Below are 15,390 nucleotides of genomic sequence, written 5' to 3'. Positions count from 1 at the left end.
GAAAGATAGTTTGAAAATTGGGCTGGCGACATAACAAAAAAAAAACAGGAAGGGAGCCAGCAGCACCCGGGTTTCCCAGGCGGTCACCCATCCAAGTACTAGCCGGGCCCGATGTTGCTTAACTTCGGTGATCGGACGAGAACCGGTGTATTCATCATGATATGGCCGTTGGCGCTCATCTAATGTAGGAATACGGCAGAATTCGCGTTCGGCTTTTCTCCCAACACACAAAATGTTGGTTTTCGGCCGCATTTGACGAAAGCGCTTCCTTCCGCAACCGCCAGTTCCTCGAGGACGGCGCGGGGAGGCGCGCCCGGCGTCCCAGCATAGTGACGGCCGAATTGGCGGGCGCACCGCCGCGTGTGTGAGACGCACTGCTGCTCGTTGCACTCCCTGTCATTCGCTGGGCGCGTGCAGCCTTCGACACTAGCGGAGGACGCATCTTGTCCCTGGTGTTCAGCGGAGGGCCTGTGCGGGGTGTGGCAGTGTCGTGCTGGAGGGCCCACTGGTAGCGATGTGGGCTTCCTAGCCGCGCCTCGCCTCGCCTCGCCTCGCCTCACACCAGGTGTCTGCGTAGTTTGCAGTGCATTCGCACCATTCCTATCCCTGTCCCTGTCCCCGTCCCGACATGTCCCGACGTTGCTCGACTGCCGCTCGCTGCCGCTCGGGTCGTGGTCCATATGACAGCGCAAGCACGACAAACGTCTGCGGGACGAGACGAGACGAGACGAGACGAGACGACTAAGGAATAAATTCGTGGTTACAAATCAATTATGGAACTCTACACTCCTACACAACAATAGGCGGTGACGTATTTCAGAAATCACCTGCCGATTCGTACTGTTTTGTCGTTTTCAAAGTCCTCTTGGCAAACTTGGTTAGCACATTCTCCCTCAAACTGAGTTAATTACTGCATTTTCGTACCATTACAGTAGTTTAAAAGGCATAAAGAAGCATCTTTGTCTCAACAGAAAGGTAGTTTGAAAATTGGGCTGGTGACATAACAAAAAAAAACAGGAAGGGAGCCAGCAGCATCCGGCTTTCCCAGGCGGTCACCCATCCAAGTACTAACCGGGCCCGATGATGCTTAACTTCGGTGATCGGACGAGAACCGGTGTATTCATCATGGTATGGCCGTTGGCGCTCATCTAATGTAGGAGCACGGCAGAATTCGCGTTCGGCTTTTCTCCCAACACACAAAATGTTAGTTTTCGGCCGCATTTGACGAAAGCGCTTCCTTCCGCAACCGCCAGTTCCTCGAGGACGGCGCGGGGAGGCGCGCCCGGTGTCCCAGCAGAGTGAAGGCCGAATTGGCGGGCGCACCGCCGCGTGTGTGAGACGCACTGCAGCTCGTTGCACCCCCTGTCATTCGCTGGGCGCGTGCAGCCTTCGACACTAGCGGAAGACGCATCTTGTCCCTGGTGTTCAGCGGAGGGCCTGTGCGGGGTGTGGCAGTGTCGTGCTGGAGGGCCCACTGGTAGCGATGTGGGCTTCCTCGCCTCGCCTCGCCTCGCCTCGCCTCACACCAGGTGTCTGCGTAGTTTGCAGTGCATTCGCACCATTCCTATCCCTGTCCCTGTCCCCGTCCCGACTTGTCCCGACTTTGCTCGACTGCCGCTCGGGTCGTGGTCCATATGACAGCGCAAGCACGACAAACGTCTGCGGGACGAGACGAGACGAGACGAGACGAGACGACTAAGGAATAAATTCGTGGTTACAAATCAAATTTGGAACTCTACACACCTACACAACAATAGGCGGTGACGTATTTCAGAATTCACCTGCCGATTCGTACTGTTTTGTCGTTTTCAAAGTCCTCTTGGCAAACTTGGTTAGCACATTCTCCCTCAAACTGAGTTAATTACTGCATTTTCGTACCATTACAGTAGTTTAAAAGGCATAAAGAAGCATCTTTGTCACAACAGAAAGGTAGTTTGAAAATTGGGCTGGTGACATAACAAAAAAAAACAGGAAGGGAGCCAGCAGCACCCGGGTTTCCCAGGCGGTCACCCATCCAAGTACTAGCCGGGCCCGATGATGCTTAACTTCGGTGATCGGACGAGAACCGGTGTATTCATCATGGTATGGCCGTTGGCGCTCATCTAATGTAGGAGCACGGCAGAATTCGCGTTCGGCTTTTCTCCCAACACACAAAATGTTAGTTTTCGGCCGCATTTGACGAAAGCGCTTCCTTCCGCAACCGCCAGTTCCTCGAGGACGGCGCGGGGAGGCGCGCCCGGCGTCCCAGCAGAGTGACGGCCGAATTGGCGGGCGCACCGCCGCGTGTGTGAGACGCACTGCTGCTCGTTGCACCCCCTGTCATTCGCTGTTCGCGTGCAGCCTTCGACACTAGCGGAGGACGCATCTTGTCCCTGGTGTTCAGCGGAGTGCCTGTGCGGGGTGTGGCAGTGTCGTGCTGGAGGGCCCACTGGTAGCGATGTGGGCTTCCTCGCCTCGCCTCGCCTCGCCTCGCCTCACACCAGGTGTCTGCGTAGTTTGCAGTGCATTCGCACCATTCCTATCCCTGTCCCTGTCCCCGTCGCGACTTGTCCCGACTTTGCTCGACTGCCGCTCGCTGCCGCTCGGGTCGTGGTCCATATGACTGCGCAAGCACGACAAACGTCTGCGGGACGAGACGAGACGAGACGAGATGAGACGACTAAGGAATAAATTCGTGGTTACAAATCAAATTTGGAACTCTACACTCCTACACAACAATAGGCGGTGACGTATTTCAGAAATCACCTGCCGATTTGTACTGTTTTGTCGTTTTCAAAGTGCTCTTGGCAAACTTGGTTAGCACAGTCTCCCTCAAACTGAGTTAATTACTGCATTTTCGTACCATTACAGTAGTTTAAAAGGCATAAAGAAGCATCTTTGTCACAACAGAAAGGTAGTTTGAAAATTGGGCTGGTGACATAACAAAAAAAAACACGAAGGGAGCCAGCAGCACCCGGGTTTCCCAGGCGGTCACCCATCCAAGTACTAGCCGGGCCCGATGATGCTTACCTTCGGTGATCGGACGAGAACCGGTGTATTCATCATGGTATGGCCGTTGGCGCTCATCTAATGTAGGAGCACGGCAGAATTCGCGTTCGGCTTTTCTCCCAACACACAAAATGTTAGTTTTCGGCCGCATTTGACGAAAGCGCTTCCTTCCGCAACCGCCAGTTCCTCGAGGACGGCGCGGGGAGGCGCGCCCGGCGTCCCAGCAGAGTGACGGCCGAATTGGCGGGCGCACCGCCGCGTGTGTGAGACGCACTGCTGCTCGTTGCACCCCCTGTCATTCGCTGGGCGCGTGCAGCCTTCGACACTAGCGGAGGACGCATCTTGTCCCTGGTGTTCAGCGGAGGGCCTGTGCGGGGTGTGGCAGTGTCGTGCTGGAGGGCCCACTGGTAGCGATGTGGGCTTCTTCGCCTCGCCTCGCCTCGCCTCGCCTCACACCAGGTGTCTGCGTAGTTTGCAGTGCATTCGCACCATTCCTATCCCTGTCCCTGTCCCCGTCCCGACTCGTCCCGACTTTGCTCGACTGCCGCTCGCTGCCGCTTGGGTCGTGGTCCATAAGACAGCGCAAGCACGACAAACGTCTGCGGGACGAGACGAGACGAGACGAGACGAGACGACTAAGGAATAAATTCGTGGTTACAAATCAAATTTGGAACTCTACACTCCTACACAACAATAGGCGGTGACGTATTTCAGAAATCACCTGCCGATTCGTACTGTTTTGTCGTTTTCAAAGTCCTCTTGGCAAACTTGGTTAGCACATTCTCCCTCAAACTGAGTTAATTACTGCATTTTCGTACCATTACAGTAGTTTAAAAGGCATAAAGAAACATCTTTGTCACAACAGAAAGGTAGTTTGAAAATTGGGCTGGTGACATAACAAAAAAAAACAGGAAGGGAGCCAGCAGCACCCGGGTTTCCCAGGCGGTCACCCATCCAAGTACTAGCCGGGCCCGATGATGCTTAACTTCGGTGATCGGACGAGAACCGGTGTATTCATCATGGTATGGCCGTTGGCGCTCATCTAATGTAGGAGCACGGCAGAATTCGCATTCGACTTTTCTCCCAACACACAAAATGTTAGTTTTCGGCCGCATTTGACGAAAGCGCTTCCTTCCGCAACCGCCAGTTCCTCGAGGACGGCGCGGGGAGGCGCGCCCGGCGTCCCAGCACAGTGACGGCCGAATTGGCGGGCGCACCGCCGCGTGTGTGAGACGCACTGCTGCTCGTTGCACCCCCTGTCATTCGCTGGGCGCGTGCAACCTTCGACACTAGCGGAGGACGCATCTTGTCCCTGGTGTTCAGCGGACGGCCTGTGCGGGGTGTGGCAGTGTCGTACTGGAGGGCCCACTGGTAGCGATGTGGGCTTCCACGCCTCGCCTCGCCTCGCCTCGCCTCGCCTCGCCTCACACCAGGTGTCTGCGTAGTTTGCAGTGCATTCGCACCATTCCTATCCCTGTCCCTGTCCCCGTCCCGACTTGTCCCGACTTTGCTCGACTGCCGCTCGCTGCCGCTCGGGTCGTGGTCCATATGACAGCGCAAGCACGACAAACGTCTGCGGGACGAGACGAGACGAGACGAGACGAGACGACTAAGGAATAAATTCGTGGTTACAAATCAAATTTGGAACTCTACACACCTACACAACAATAGGCGGTGACGTATTTCAGAAATCACCTGCCGATTCGTACTGTTTTGTCGTTTTCAAAGTCCTCTTGGCAAACTAGGTTAGCACATTCTCCCTCAAACTGAGTTAATTACTGCATTTTCGTACCATTACAGTAGTTTAAAAGGCTTAAGGAAGCATCTTTGTCACAACAGAAAGGTAGTTTGAAAATTGGGCTGGTGACATAACAAAAAAAAAAACAGGAAGGGAGCCAGCAGCACCCGGGTTTCCCAGGCGGACACCCATCCAAGTACTAGCCGGGCCCGATGAGGCTTAACCTCGGTGATCGGACGAGAACCGGTGTATTCATCATGGTATGCCAGTTGGCGCTCATCTAATGTAGGAGCACGGCAGAATTCGCGTTCGGCTTTTCTCCCAACACACAAAATGTTAGTTTTCGGCCGCATTTGACGAAAGCGCTTCCTTCCGCAACCGCCAGTTCCTCGAGGACGGCGGGGGGAAACGCGCCCGGCGTCCCAGCAGAGTGACGGCCGAATTGGCGGGCGCACCGCCGCGTGTGTGAGACGCACTGCTGCTCGTTGCACCCCCTGTCATTCGCTGGGCGCGTGCAGCCTTCGACACTAGCGGAGGACGCATCTTGTCCCTGGTGTTCAGCGGAGGGCCTGTGCGGGGTGTGGCAGTGTCGTGCTGGAGGGCCCACTGGTAGCGATGTGGGCTTCCTCGCCTCGCCTCGCCTCACACCAGGTGTCTGCGTAGTTTGCAGTGCATTCGCACCATTCCTATCCCTGTCCCTGTCCCCGTCCCGACTTGTCCCGACTTTGCTCGACTGCCGCTCGCTGCCGCTTGGGTCGTGGTCCATAAGACAGCGCAAGCACGACAAACGTCTGCGGGACGAGACGAGACGAGACGAGACGAGACGACTAAGGAATAAATTCGTGGTTACAAATCAAATTTGGAACTCTACACTCCTACACAACAATAGGCGGTGACGTATTTCAGAAATCACCTGCCGATTCGTACTGTTTTGTCGTTTTCAAAGTCCTCTTGGCAAACTTGGTTAGCACAGTCTCCCTCAAACTGAGTTAATTACTGCATTTTCGTACCATTACAGTAGTTTAAAAGGCATAAAGAAGCATCTTTGTCACAACAGAAAGGTAGTTTGAAAATTGGGCTGGTGACATAACAAAAAAAAACACGAAGGGAGCCAGCAGCACCCGGGTTTCCCAGGCGGTCACCCATCCAAGTACTAGCCGGGCCCGATGATGCTTACCTTCGGTGATCGGACGAGAACCGGTGTATTCATCATGGTATGGCCGTTGGCGCTCATCTAATGTAGGAGCACGGCAGAATTCGCGTTCGGCTTTTCTCCCAACACACAAAATGTTAGTTTTCGGCCGCATTTGACGAAAGCGCTTCCTTCCGCAACCGCCAGTTCCTCGAGGACGGCGCGGGGAGGCGCGCCCGGCGTCCCAGCAGAGTGACGGCCGAATTGGCGGGCGCACCGCCGCGTGTGTGAGACGCACTGCTGCTCGTTGCACCCCCTGTCATTCGCTGGGCGCGTGCAGCCTTCGACACTAGCGGAGGACGCATCTTGTCCCTGGTGTTCAGCGGAGGGCCTGTGCGGGGTGTGGCAGTGTCGTGCTGGAGGGCCCACTGGTAGCGATGTGGGCTTCTTCGCCTCGCCTCGCCTCGCCTCGCCTCACACCAGGTGTCTGCGTAGTTTGCAGTGCATTCGCACCATTCCTATCCCTGTCCCTGTCCCCGTCCCGACTTGTCCCGACTTTGCTCGACTGCCGCTCGCTGCCGCTTGGGTCGTGGTCCATAAGACAGCGCAAGCACGACAAACGTCTGCGGGACGAGACGAGACGAGACGAGACGAGACGACTAAGGAATAAATTCGTGGTTACAAATCAAATTTGGAACTCTACACTCCTACACAACAATAGGCGGTGACGTATTTCAGAAATCACCTGCCGATTCGTACTGTTTTGTCGTTTTCAAAGTCCTCTTGGCAAACTTGGTTAGCACATTCTCCCTCAAACTGAGTTAATTACTGCATTTTCGTACCATTACAGTAGTTTAACAGGCATAAAGAAACATCTTTGTCACAACAGAAAGGTAGTTTGAAAATTGGGCTGGTGACATAACAAAAAAAAAACAGGAAGGGAGCCAGCAGCACCCGGGTTTCCCAGGCGGTCACCCATCCAAGTACTAGCCGGGCCCGATGATGCTTAACTTCGGTGATCGGACGAGAACCGGTGTATTCATCATGGTATGGCCGTTGGCGCTCATCTAATGTAGGAGCACGGCAGAACTCGCGTTCGGCTTTTCTCCCAACACACAAAATGTTAGTTTTCGGCCGCATTTGACGAAAGCGCTTCCTTCCGCAACCGCCAGTTCCTCGAGGACGGCGCGGGGAGGCGCGCCCGGCGTCCCAGCACAGTGACGGCCGAATTGGCGGGCGCACCGCCGCGTGTGTGAGACGCACTGCTGCTCGTTGCACACCCTGTCATTCGCTGGGCGCGTGCAACCTTCGACACTAGCGGAGGACGCATCTTGTCCCTGGTGTTCAGCGGACGGCCTGTGCGGGGTGTGGCAGTGTCGTACTGGAGGGCCCACTGGTAGCGATGTGGGCTTCCACGCCTCGCCTCGCCTCGCCTCGCCTCGCCTCACACCAGGTGTCTGCGTAGTTTGCAGTGCATTCGCACCATTCCTATCCCTGTCCCTGTCCCCGTCCCGACTTGTCCCGACTTTGCTCGACTGCCGCTCGCTGCCGCTCGGGTCGTGGTCCATATGACAGCGCAAGCACGACAAACGTCTGCGGGACGAGACGAGACGAGACGAGACGAGACGACTAAGGAATAAATTCGTGGTTACAAATCAAATTTGGAACTCTACACACCTACACAACAATAGGCGGTGACGTATTTCAGAAATCACCTGCCGATTCGTACTGTTTTGTCGTTTTCAAAGTCCTCTTGGCAAACTAGGTTAGCACATTCTCCCTCAAACTGAGTTAATTACTGCATTTTCGTACCATTACAGTAGGTTAAAAGGCTTAAGGAAGCATCTTTGTCACAACAGAAAGGTAGTTTGAAAATTGGGCTGGTGACATAACAAAAAAAAAAACAGGAAGGGAGCCAGCAGCACCCGGGTTTCCCAGGCGGTCACCCATCCAAGTACTAGCCGGGCCCCATGAGGCTTAACCTCGGTGATCGGACGAGAACCGGTGTATTCATCATGGTATGCCCGTTGGCGCTCATCTAATGTAGGAGCACGGCAGAATTCGCGTTCGGCTTTTCTCCCAACACACAAAATGTTAGTTTTCGGCCGCATTTGACGAAAGCGCTTCCTTCCGCAACCGCCAGTTCCTCGAGGACGGCGGCGGGAAACGCGCCCGGCGTCCCAGCAGAGTGACGGCCGAATTGGCGGGCGCACCGCCGCGTGTGTGAGACGCACTGCTGCTCGTTGCACCCCCTGTCATTCGCTGGGCGCGTGCAGCCTTCGACACTAGCGGAGGACGCATCTTGTCCCTGGTGTTCAGCGGAGGGCCTGTGCGGGGTGTGGCAGTGTCGTGCTGGAGGGCCCACTGGTAGCGATGTGGGCTTCCTCGCCTCGCCTCGCCTCGCCTCGCCTCACACCAGGTGTCTGCGTAGTTTGCAGTGCATTCGCACCATTCCTATCCCTGTCCCTGTCCCCGTCCCGACTTGTCCCGACTTTGCTCGACTGCCACTCGCTGCCGCTTGGGTCGTGGTCCATAAGACAGCGCAAGCACGACAAACGTCTGCGGGACGAGACGAGACGAGACGAGACGAGACGACTAAGGAATAAATTCGTGGTTACAAATCAAATTTGGAACTCTACACTCCTACACAACAATAGGCGGTGACGTATTTCAGAAATCACCTGCCGATTCGTACTGTTTTGTCGTTTTCAAAGTCCTCTTGGCAAACTTGGTTAGCACATTCTCCCTCAAACTGAGTTAATTACTGCATTTTCGTACCATTACAGTAGTTTAAAAGGCATAAAGAAACATCTTTGTCACAACAGAAAGGTAGTTTGAAAATTGGGCTGGTGACATAACAAAAAAAAACAGGAAGGGAGCCAGCAGCACCCGGGTTTCCCAGGCGGTCACCCATCCAAGTACTAGCCGGGCCCGATGATGCTTAACTTCTGTGATCGGACGAGAACCGGTGTATTCATCATGGTATGGCCGTTGGCGCTCATCTAATGTAGGAGCACGGCAGAACTCGCGTTCGGCTTTTCTCCCAACACACAAAATGTTAGTTTTCGGCCGCATTTGACGAAAGCGCTTCCTTCCGCAACCGCCAGTTCCTCGAGGACGGCGCGGGGAGGCGCGCCCGGCGTCCCAGCAGAGTGACGGCCGAATTGGCGGGCGCACCGCCGCGTGTGTGAGACGCACTGCTGCTCGTTGCACCCCCTGTCATTCGCTGGGCGCGTGCAGCCTTCGACACTAGCGGAGGACGCATCTTGTCCCTGGTGTTCAGCGGAGGGCCTGTGCGGGGTGTGGCAGTGTCGTGCTGGAGGGCCCACTGGTAGCGATGTGGGCTTCCTCGCCTCGCCTCGCCTCGCCTCACACCAGGTGTCTGCGTAGTTTGCAGTGCATTCGCACCATTCCTATCCCTGTCCCTGTCCCCGTCCCGACTTGTCCCGACTTTGCTCGACTGCCGCTCGCTGCCGCTCGGGTCGTGGTCCATATGACAGCGCAAGCACGACAAACGTCTGCGGGACGAGACGAGACGAGACGAGACGAGACGACTAAGGAATAAATTCGTGGTTACAAATCAAATTTGGAACTCTACACACCTACACAACAATAGGCGAAGACGTATTTCAGAAATCACCTGCCGATTCGTACTGTTTTGTCGTTTTCAAAGTCCTCTTGGCAAACTAGGTTAGCACATTCTCCCTCAAACTGAGTTAATTACTGCATTTTCGTACCATTACAGTAGTTTAAAAGGCTTAAGGAAGCATCTTTGTCACAACAGAAAGGTAGTTTGAAAATTGGGCTGGTGACATAACAAAAAAAAACAGGAAGGGAGCCAGCAGCACCCGGGTATCCCAGGCGGTCACCCATCCAAGTACTAGCCGGGCCCGATGATGCTTAACCTCGGTGATCGGACGAGAACCGGTGTATTCATCATGGTATGGCCGTTGGCGCTCATCTAATGTAGGAGCACGGCAGAATTCGCGTTCGGCTTTTCTCCCAACACACAAAATGTTAGTTTTCGGCCGCATTTGACGAAAGCGCTTCCTTCCGCAACCGCCAGTTCCTCGAGGACGGCGGGGGGAGGCGCGCCCGGCGTCCCAGCAGAGTGACGGCCGAATTGGCGGGCGCACCGCCGCGTGTGTGAGACGCACTGCTGCTCGTTGCACCCCCTGTCATTCGCTGGGCGCGTGCAGCCTTCGACACTAGCGGAGGACGCATCTTGTCCCTGGTGTTCAGCGGAGGGCCTGTGCGGGGTGTGGCAGTGTCGTGCTGGAGGGCCCACTGGTAGCGATGTGGGCTTCCTCGCCTCGCCTCGCCTCGCCTCACACCAGGTGTCTGCGTAGTTTGCAGTGCATTCGCACCATTCCTATCCCTGTCCCTGTCCCCGTCCCGACTTGTCCCGACTTTGCTCGACTGCCGCTCGCTGCCGCTCGGGTCGTGGTCCATATGACAGCGAAAGCACGACAAACGTCTGCGGGACGAGACGAGACGAGACGAGACGAGACGACTAAGGAATAAATTCGTGGTTACAAATCAAATTTGGAACTCTACACACCTACACAACAATAGGCGGTGACGTATTTCAGAAATCACCTGCCGATTCGTACTGTTTTGTCGTTTTCAAAGTCCTCTTGGCAAACTAGGTTAGCACATTCTCCCTCAAACTGAGTTAATTACTGCATTTTCGTACCATTACAGTAGTTTAAAAGGCTTAAGGATGCATCTTTGTCACAACAGAAACGTAGTTTGAAAATTGGGCTGGTGACATAACAAAAAAAAACAGGAAGGGAGCCAGCAGCACCCGGGTTTCCCAGGCGGTCACCCATCCAAGTACTAGCCGGGCCCGATGATGCTTAACCTCGGTGATCGGACGAGAACCGGTGTATTCATCATGGTATGGCCGTTGGCGCTCATCTAATGTAGGAGCACGGCAGAATTCGCGTTCGGCTTTTCTCCCAACACACAAAATGTTAGTTTTCGGCCGCATTTGACGAAAGCGCTTCCTTCCGCAACCGCCAGTTCCTCGAGGACGGCGCGGGGAGGCGCGCCCGGCGTCCCAGCAGAGTGACGGCCGAATTGGCGGGCGCACCGCCGCGTGTGTGAGACGCACTGCTGCTCGTTGCACCCCCTGTCATTCGCTGGGCGCGTGCAGCCTTCGACACTAGCGGAGGACGCATCTTGTCCCTGGTGTTCAGCGGAGGGCCTGTGCGGGGTGTGGCAGTGTCGTGCTGGAGGGCCCACTGGTAGCGATGTGGGCTTCCTCGCCTCGCCTCGCCTCGCCTCACACCAGGTGTCTGCGTAGTTTGCAGTGCATTCGCACCATTCCTATCCCTGTCCCTGTCCCCGTCCCGACTTGTCCCGACTTTGCTCGACTGCCGCTCGCTGCCGCTTGGGTCGTGGTCCATAAGACAGCGCAAGCACGACAAACGTCTGCGGGACGAGACGAGACGAGACGAGACGAGACGACTAAGGAATAAATTCGTGGTTACAAATCAAATTTGGAACTCTACACTCCTACACAACAATAGGCGGTGACGTATTTCAGAAATCACCTGCCGATTCGTACTGTTTTGTCGTTTTCAAAGTCCTCTTGGCAAACTTGGTTAGCACAGTCTCCCTCAAACTGAGTTAATTACTGCATTTTCGTACCATTACAGTAGTTTAAAAGGCATAAAGAAGCATCTTTGTCACAACAGAAAGGTAGTTTGAAAATTGGGCTGGTGACATAACAAAAAAAAACACGAAGGGAGCCAGCAGCACCCGGGTTTCCCAGGCGGTCACCCATCCAAGTACTAGCCGGGCCCGATGATGCTTACCTTCGGTGATCGGACGAGAACCGGTGTATTCATCATGGTATGGCCGTTGGCGCTCATCTAATGTAGGAGCACGGCAGAATTCGCGTTCGGCTTTTCTCCCAACACACAAAATGTTAGTTTTCGGCCGCATTTGACGAAAGCGCTTCCTTCCGCAACCGCCAGTTCCTCGAGGACGGCGCGGGGAGGCGCGCCCGGCGTCCCAGCAGAGTGACGGCCGAATTGGCGGGCGCACCGCCGCGTGTGTGAGACGCACTGCTGCTCGTTGCACCCCCTGTCATTCGCTGGGCGCGTGCAGCCTTCGACACTAGCGGAGGACGCATCTTGTCCCTGGTGTTCAGCGGAGGGCCTGTGCGGGGTGTGGCAGTGTCGTGCTGGAGGGCCCACTGGTAGCGATGTGGGCTTCTTCGCCTCGCCTCGCCTCGCCTCGCCTCACACCAGGTGTCTGCGTAGTTTGCAGTGCATTCGCACCATTCCTATCCCTGTCCCTGTCCCCGTCCCGACTTGTCCCGACTTTGCTCGACTGCCGCTCGCTGCCGCTTGGGTCGTGGTCCATAAGACAGCGCAAGCACGACAAACGTCTGCGGGACGAGACGAGACGAGACGAGACGAGACGACTAAGGAATAAATTCGTGGTTACAAATCAAATTTGGAACTCTACACTCCTACACAACAATAGGCGGTGACGTATTTCAGAAATCACCTGCCGATTCGTACTGTTTTGTCGTTTTCAAAGTCCTCTTGGCAAACTTGGTTAGCACATTCTCCCTCAAACTGAGTTAATTACTGCATTTTCGTACCATTACAGTAGTTTAACAGGCATAAAGAAACATCTTTGTCACAACAGAAAGGTAGTTTGAAAATTGGGCTGGTGACATAACAAAAAAAAAACAGGAAGGGAGCCAGCAGCACCCGGGTTTCCCAGGCGGTCACCCATCCAAGTACTAGCCGGGCCCGATGATGCTTAACTTCGGTGATCGGACGAGAACCGGTGTATTCATCATGGTATGGCCGTTGGCGCTCATCTAATGTAGGAGCACGGCAGAACTCGCGTTCGGCTTTTCTCCCAACACACAAAATGTTAGTTTTCGGCCGCATTTGACGAAAGCGCTTCCTTCCGCAACCGCCAGTTCCTCGAGGACGGCGCGGGGAGGCGCGCCCGGCGTCCCAGCACAGTGACGGCCGAATTGGCGGGCGCACCGCCGCGTGTGTGAGACGCACTGCTGCTCGTTGCACACCCTGTCATTCGCTGGGCGCGTGCAACCTTCGACACTAGCGGAGGACGCATCTTGTCCCTGGTGTTCAGCGGACGGCCTGTGCGGGGTGTGGCAGTGTCGTACTGGAGGGCCCACTGGTAGCGATGTGGGCTTCCACGCCTCGCCTCGCCTCGCCTCGCCTCGCCTCACACCAGGTGTCTGCGTAGTTTGCAGTGCATTCGCACCATTCCTATCCCTGTCCCTGTCCCCGTCCCGACTTGTCCCGACTTTGCTCGACTGCCGCTCGCTGCCGCTCGGGTCGTGGTCCATATGACAGCGCAAGCACGACAAACGTCTGCGGGACGAGACGAGACGAGACGAGACGAGACGACTAAGGAATAAATTCGTGGTTACAAATCAAATTTGGAACTCTACACACCTACACAACAATAGGCGGTGACGTATTTCAGAAATCACCTGCCGATTCGTACTGTTTTGTCGTTTTCAAAGTCCTCTTGGCAAACTAGGTTAGCACATTCTCCCTCAAACTGAGTTAATTACTGCATTTTCGTACCATTACAGTAGGTTAAAAGGCTTAAGGAAGCATCTTTGTCACAACAGAAAGGTAGTTTGAAAATTGGGCTGGTGACATAACAAAAAAAAAAACAGGAAGGGAGCCAGCAGCACCCGGGTTTCCCAGGCGGTCACCCATCCAAGTACTAGCCGGGCCCCATGAGGCTTAACCTCGGTGATCGGACGAGAACCGGTGTATTCATCATGGTATGCCCGTTGGCGCTCATCTAATGTAGGAGCACGGCAGAATTCGCGTTCGGCTTTTCTCCCAACACACAAAATGTTAGTTTTCGGCCGCATTTGACGAAAGCGCTTCCTTCCGCAACCGCCAGTTCCTCGAGGACGGCGGCGGGAAACGCGCCCGGCGTCCCAGCAGAGTGACGGCCGAATTGGCGGGCGCACCGCCGCGTGTGTGAGACGCACTGCTGCTCGTTGCACCCCCTGTCATTCGCTGGGCGCGTGCAGCCTTCGACACTAGCGGAGGACGCATCTTGTCCCTGGTGTTCAGCGGAGGGCCTGTGCGGGGTGTGGCAGTGTCGTGCTGGAGGGCCCACTGGTAGCGATGTGGGCTTCCTCGCCTCGCCTCGCCTCGCCTCGCCTCACACCAGGTGTCTGCGTAGTTTGCAGTGCATTCGCACCATTCCTATCCCTGTCCCTGTCCCCGTCCCGACTTGTCCCGACTTTGCTCGACTGCCACTCGCTGCCGCTTGGGTCGTGGTCCATAAGACAGCGCAAGCACGACAAACGTCTGCGGGACGAGACGAGACGAGACGAGACGAGACGACTAAGGAATAAATTCGTGGTTACAAATCAAATTTGGAACTCTACACTCCTACACAACAATAGGCGGTGACGTATTACAGAAATCACCTGCCGATTCGTACTGTTTTGTCGTTTTCAAAGTCCTCTTGGCAAACTTGGTTAGCACATTCTCCCTCAAACTGAGTTAATTACTGCATTTTCGTACCATTACAGTAGTTTAAAAGGCATAAAGAAACATCTTTGTCACAACAGAAAGGTAGTTTGAAAATTGGGCTGGTGACATAACAAAAAAAAACAGGAAGGGAGCCAGCAGCACCCGGGTTTCCCAGGCGGTCACCCATCCAAGTACTAGCCGGGCCCGATGATGCTTAACTTCTGTGATCGGACGAGAACCGGTGTATTCATCATGGTATGGCCGTTGGCGCTCATCTAATGTAGGAGCACGGCAGAACTCGCGTTCGGCTTTTCTCCCAACACACAAAATGTTAGTTTTCGGCCGCATTTGACGAAAGCGCTTCCTTCCGCAACCGCCAGTTCCTCGAGGACGGCGCGGGGAGGCGCGCCCGGCGTCCCAGCAGAGTGACGGCCGAATTGGCGGGCGCACCGCCGCGTGTGTGAGACGCACTGCTGCTCGTTGCACCCCCTGTCATTCGCTGGGCGCGTGCAGCCTTCGACACTAGCGGAGGACGCATCTTGTCCCTGGTGTTCAGCGGAGGGCCTGTGCGGGGTGTGGCAGTGTCGTGCTGGAGGGCCCACTGGTAGCGATGTGGGCTTCCTCGCCTCGCCTCGCCTCGCCTCACACCAGGTGTCTGCGTAGTTTGCAGTGCATTCGCACCATTCCTATCCCTGTCCCTGTCCCCGTCCCGACTTGTCCCGACTTTGCTCGACTGCCGCTCGCTGCCGCTCGGGTCGTGGTCCATATGACAGCGCAAGCACGACAAACGTCTGCGGGACGAGACGAGACGAGACGAGACGAGACGACTAAGGAATAAATTCGTGGTTACAAATCAAATTTGGAACTCTACACACCTACACAACAATAGGCGAAGACGTATTTCAGAAATCACCTGCCGATTCGTACTGTTTTGTCGTTTTCAAAGTCCTCTTGGCAAACTAGGTTAGCACATTCTCCCTCAAACTGAGTTAATTACTGCATTTTCGTACCATTACAGTAGTTTAAAA

The 15,390-nt window shown here is 55.1% G+C and overlaps 15 non-coding genes and 1 pseudogene across 15 annotated transcripts; all 16 read right to left on the bottom strand.

Annotated features, from left to right (window-relative positions):
* Positions 1 to 54: 54 nt before the first annotated feature.
* On the bottom strand, positions 55 to 173 carry LOC126178335 (5S ribosomal RNA). Its single transcript, XR_007536241.1, has one exon. It is a non-coding gene; the product is annotated as a 5S ribosomal RNA (ribosomal RNA).
* Positions 174 to 1,023: 850 nt separating this feature from the next.
* On the bottom strand, positions 1,024 to 1,142 carry LOC126178296 (5S ribosomal RNA). The gene has a single exon (XR_007536203.1). It is a non-coding gene; the product is annotated as a 5S ribosomal RNA (ribosomal RNA).
* An 835-nt stretch (positions 1,143 to 1,977) lies between these two features.
* Positions 1,978 to 2,096, bottom strand: LOC126178167 (5S ribosomal RNA). The gene has a single exon (XR_007536080.1). It is a non-coding gene; the product is annotated as a 5S ribosomal RNA (ribosomal RNA).
* Positions 2,097 to 2,941: 845 nt separating this feature from the next.
* LOC126178280 (5S ribosomal RNA) lies at positions 2,942 to 3,060 on the bottom strand. Its single transcript, XR_007536188.1, has one exon. It is a non-coding gene; the product is annotated as a 5S ribosomal RNA (ribosomal RNA).
* Positions 3,061 to 3,905: 845 nt separating this feature from the next.
* Positions 3,906 to 4,024, bottom strand: LOC126178166 (5S ribosomal RNA). Its single transcript, XR_007536079.1, has one exon. It is a non-coding gene; the product is annotated as a 5S ribosomal RNA (ribosomal RNA).
* Positions 4,025 to 4,881: 857 nt separating this feature from the next.
* Positions 4,882 to 5,000, bottom strand: LOC126178710 (5S ribosomal RNA; annotated as a pseudogene).
* An 835-nt stretch (positions 5,001 to 5,835) lies between these two features.
* On the bottom strand, positions 5,836 to 5,954 carry LOC126178279 (5S ribosomal RNA). Its single transcript, XR_007536187.1, has one exon. It is a non-coding gene; the product is annotated as a 5S ribosomal RNA (ribosomal RNA).
* Positions 5,955 to 6,800: 846 nt separating this feature from the next.
* On the bottom strand, positions 6,801 to 6,919 carry LOC126178164 (5S ribosomal RNA). The gene has a single exon (XR_007536077.1). It is a non-coding gene; the product is annotated as a 5S ribosomal RNA (ribosomal RNA).
* Positions 6,920 to 7,771: 852 nt separating this feature from the next.
* LOC126178579 (5S ribosomal RNA) lies at positions 7,772 to 7,890 on the bottom strand. The gene has a single exon (XR_007536464.1). It is a non-coding gene; the product is annotated as a 5S ribosomal RNA (ribosomal RNA).
* An 845-nt stretch (positions 7,891 to 8,735) lies between these two features.
* On the bottom strand, positions 8,736 to 8,854 carry LOC126178302 (5S ribosomal RNA). Its single transcript, XR_007536209.1, has one exon. It is a non-coding gene; the product is annotated as a 5S ribosomal RNA (ribosomal RNA).
* An 840-nt stretch (positions 8,855 to 9,694) lies between these two features.
* LOC126178469 (5S ribosomal RNA) lies at positions 9,695 to 9,813 on the bottom strand. Its single transcript, XR_007536365.1, has one exon. It is a non-coding gene; the product is annotated as a 5S ribosomal RNA (ribosomal RNA).
* Positions 9,814 to 10,653: 840 nt separating this feature from the next.
* LOC126178283 (5S ribosomal RNA) lies at positions 10,654 to 10,772 on the bottom strand. The gene has a single exon (XR_007536191.1). It is a non-coding gene; the product is annotated as a 5S ribosomal RNA (ribosomal RNA).
* Positions 10,773 to 11,612: 840 nt separating this feature from the next.
* LOC126178278 (5S ribosomal RNA) lies at positions 11,613 to 11,731 on the bottom strand. Its single transcript, XR_007536186.1, has one exon. It is a non-coding gene; the product is annotated as a 5S ribosomal RNA (ribosomal RNA).
* An 846-nt stretch (positions 11,732 to 12,577) lies between these two features.
* LOC126178162 (5S ribosomal RNA) lies at positions 12,578 to 12,696 on the bottom strand. Its single transcript, XR_007536076.1, has one exon. It is a non-coding gene; the product is annotated as a 5S ribosomal RNA (ribosomal RNA).
* Positions 12,697 to 13,548: 852 nt separating this feature from the next.
* Positions 13,549 to 13,667, bottom strand: LOC126178567 (5S ribosomal RNA). Its single transcript, XR_007536455.1, has one exon. It is a non-coding gene; the product is annotated as a 5S ribosomal RNA (ribosomal RNA).
* An 845-nt stretch (positions 13,668 to 14,512) lies between these two features.
* LOC126178301 (5S ribosomal RNA) lies at positions 14,513 to 14,631 on the bottom strand. The gene has a single exon (XR_007536208.1). It is a non-coding gene; the product is annotated as a 5S ribosomal RNA (ribosomal RNA).
* Between the last annotated feature and the right edge of the window lie 759 nt (positions 14,632 to 15,390).

The sequence above is a fragment of the Schistocerca cancellata genome, chromosome 3 (genome assembly GCF_023864275.1).
Source record: "Schistocerca cancellata isolate TAMUIC-IGC-003103 chromosome 3, iqSchCanc2.1, whole genome shotgun sequence".
NCBI lineage: Eukaryota > Metazoa > Arthropoda > Insecta > Orthoptera > Acrididae > Schistocerca > Schistocerca cancellata.
Note: the sequence above shows the minus strand (reverse complement) of the source record. Positions and strands in the feature narration are given on the sequence as shown.